This window comes from Lupinus angustifolius, chromosome LG09 (genome assembly GCF_001865875.1).
Source record: "Lupinus angustifolius cultivar Tanjil chromosome LG09, LupAngTanjil_v1.0, whole genome shotgun sequence".
Taxonomy (NCBI): domain Eukaryota; kingdom Viridiplantae; phylum Streptophyta; class Magnoliopsida; order Fabales; family Fabaceae; genus Lupinus; species Lupinus angustifolius.
In genome coordinates, this window is record NC_032017.1 from 6,644,869 (window position 1) to 6,649,178 (window position 4,310).

Genomic DNA, 4,310 nt, shown 5'->3' on the forward strand with positions numbered 1-4,310 from the left:
AAATTACCAAAATTTACCATAAAATCGGAAATAAAATTTCAAGAATAAAACTCAACTAGAGTTTTGTCTAATTCCTTACCGAAAATTCCCAGAAATTCATTTTCGAATATATAATTAATGAAAATATTAGTAAAATCTTATAATTCAAACTCATAAAATTCGCGGTGTTACATTTTTCAGCAAGTGTGTAAAATCCCAAAAAGTGGAACTTGACCTCCGCCACACCTATTCAACCCCCTTCTAGGTGTATTCTGCAACTGATACCTAACAAATTATTAAAATTTTAATTTATATATATATTTCAACCAATCATATCAAATGACTTATAAAATGATACATTTTAATTTATATATATTTATCAACCAATCATATCCAATAACTTATGAAATGACACATTTTATGGAACATAATATGTCATCAACTCTCAAATATGGTATGACATTTCTAATGAGGTGGAGTGATGTGCATATACCTTTAGCAAACGTGTTTTTTACACACACAAAAAAATGTCCTGAAGTGAAAAACATTTACAATATAATGACATTGGCCTCTTAATGGGACTTTTATTTGTACATGACACTTGAACTCGAATCTTTCAGTAATTTTAACGTGTTACTTTTTGTGAGTAATTTTAATCACACACTATTAGGCAATAAAGGCTTGATCCAAAGTGATGATGATTTGAGCCAATGGGGTACCTACAATTTCAAGGATAAGCACCTACAATTTGGGTTACCATGTGAATTATTATTATAGTTAATAGTGTTTTATTTGTTTCCATTTTAGTCTTTTTGAATTCAAAATAATAACATTTTTGTAATGGAAATTCGTGTGAGATTGAGAGCTGATTACAACTAGTCATTAGTTGATCTTTTGTTGTCATAATTAGGTTATTCAAGTGTGATTTCTAGTGTTAATTTCGTCGAGCCAAGTGGTCAGCCACACAACTATTTGTAACCGAGTTTGACATGAGAAATATAAATTGAATTTTGTTTAAAATTATCCACCTTGGTGAGAATTGTTCTCATAAGTTCTTGGTTGAATATATGTATTTTAAAGAATTAAATTTCAAAGTTATAAAATAAAAGAGAAAGAAGATATTGTTATGTTATAATTTTATGTTAATAATTAACATAATTTATGATAAATATCATGGAGTGTAACCTTAGCTGATGATAATATTGACTGACTTTCAGTATTGTGGTTGAAAACTTGTTAGTCTGTATTTAACCTAACAAATAACACATTAGAGTTTAGGAAAAATAATAATATAGTATATGAATCGTAAGTAAAAGTAAAATAAATATTAGAGGTTTTGAAAAACTTCCTTATAAAAAACATTTGTTGTTGACATTAGAGCTTTATATCCTTATCATGTATTAATATATTCAATCCTTTTTTACTTTGTATTCTTGAAATTGTCATATATAATTGCCTGAAAATATATTTTTACTTCCTTTTTTTACTTCACTTATATTTGACTTAATATCTCACAATTTTGAATGTCTGAAAACTATATTTGAAATAAGTAGAATCATTGTTACAATTCTACATTCATGTGTTAAATAAATAATTTTATAAATATTTGTTTGTAAATAAATAGTATCTGCTTCTAAACTTATCTATGTTTGAAATTTATTTATTTATCAACAATTTTGAATCACACCATGAATCAGAAAGAGATGGTGGATATTTACATAATAAAGGATAAAATAATAATGTAAATAAGCAAGATAAGCAAGAGAAATTGATGATATTTAATTAAGATATGCAAGTTTTAAAAATTATTATGACTTTGTGGTTCTTTGATTCTTCCACGTGTTAGGACATAATCATGAATGCATCTATTGATCTATTATTGAAGTGATTGATAAATTTTGTTGCATGTCCTTCCCAAAGACCGCAACAAATAACATCACTACTACTTAAATTTTTTAAAAATAAGTTAGAAAAATTACAAACATTAATATAAATAAATAAAACAACATTATTGATGACTTTTTTTAAGTTTGTCCTAGTCTGGGAGAACATTAGTTCATCAACAACTCCGGTGATATTTATTTGGGTCAATAAAAAATGTTGTCAAGGTTGAATATAACTAAAGTATTTTATGAGCTAAAAAGTTTTGACTGAACTAAAATGAAAAAAAGTATTTTGATCTAACCTACTAACAAATTAGTGCAAAAATTCCCTACTAGTATGTCCCTAAATTTTTTGAAATAATATTCGTAGTGTTGTACCAGCAATAAATTGCAACCTATAGACACAGTCACATGCCTTATACATGATATTATTATGCACAACATTAAAATTTCTCATAACATAAGTCACACGCACTTTCAATTTACGACTCTGTTCATTGAACTCATCTTGACAATAACTTATATCTTCCTACCCTACAATACATATAACATTATATTATTATAAATGAAGATTGTATGAATTAAATATATTATTTGACATCATATAAAGTGCAACATCATTGTCAATCAATATCATTTTAAGATGCTCTGGTTTTGGTGACATTTGAACATACAATAAATCAGACATTCTAGTAATTAAATTTTTTATCATATCAAATGGGTGTGATTATATAATTAACATGTGGAAAAAATTAATTAGCTTTGAACATTTAGAAATAGTAAAAAATAACAACCATATGAATAAGATGATGCACAAACATCCGTGAAAAATAAAAGGTTGGTGGTTTTGAGATAGTGAAAGACTTCGTTATACTTTGTATTGCTCTATTTGAAGATGAAGGGCAATAAACTTTGTAAAGTATTAAGGAACACATCATTATCCTATTAATTAAAAAATCATCATTAAAATTATAATCTTATTGTTATTTGATTCTAAAAAAAGATTAGTTTGAAATACACATTATTACTATATGATTTTAAAATAACTGTAAACAAATAATTAATATGATTATTTTATATATTCCTAATAAAAAATAGTAAAATACTTGTATTTTCTTGTGAATATATCTAACATTATTATTATTTAATTAAATAATATAATGATAATAATTAAATATTACAAAAAAATTTATGTTATATTATTTAAGAATGAAATTATCATTGTCTTTTAATCTTCCTAATCTAGTATCTTTAATATTTTATTTAATATTTTATGAATGTTAATTTTCTTAATCTACTATCTTTAATATTTTGTTAATGTTATATTTCCTATTATTACTATTTTATAATTGTAACAGTAACTTTGCAATATTAGAATCAAGCACTAAACCCTAAAAATATACCTAAAATGAATGTTGCTTGAAATTAGAGAATAAAACATAATTTAAACAAAATATAAATCACATATGCATTATAATGTATACAACTTTGTATATCTTATGATTGAATCATCATTAAAAAATTTATCTTATTATTATTTGATTCTAAAATAAGTTTAGTTTAAAATACACATTATTAATACTAGCGTGACAACATGCACTCCATGTCTACTGATCTACATTTTTAATTTTGTATCAAATATTTAAGTTTTATATATTTTATTTTAGTGAATTAGACTATTTTTTTAAGTTGAATGTACTATATATTGTAATTTTTATTAGGAGCACTTTATATTGTATTTTCTGTCTTTATTTTAATGGTCAAATTAAGGTGATAGTGTTTAATATATTGGTAATGATTATATGGGTTTTTGTAGAAATATAAAATTGTTAAGGGGAAAATTATAAAATTATACCGTGGTAGTAGTTAAACAATGTTTTCCCTATATACTAGCGTGGCGACATACACTTGTCGACCATATTTTTACTCTTTTGGTATCAAATATTTATAATTTACAGTTGAATTTATTTGACTGGTATCAAATACATTTTTGGTGTAATATTCAATTTTTTAAATACATTATCAAAATAAGAAAATGGTGATGGCAAAATAAGAAGATAATGTTATATGATTTTTTTGTAGAAATAGAAAGATAATAAGGGCAAAATAGGGAATCCCAAATTACATGTAACGCCCCGAAAAATACTTCTCAAAAACATTGCGGAAAAATAGGTAAATTATTTTTTTTGAATAAAAAGATTGTACAAAATTGTTTCCTTTTCAAAACCTTCCTTTTTCCGGGACATCACTTTAAGTAACTCGAATGCGGAAAATCAACTTATCGTTATCAAATGATAACTTAACCTGATTCACAATTTCCTGAATAAAGTAATGCATAAAATCAATTAAGTAATAATCGGATCCTACAGATTAGTTCAATAAAGGCGGAAACTACATCGCCACTACATATACAAAATCACCAATACACAGCCCCCATCAAAACAAACA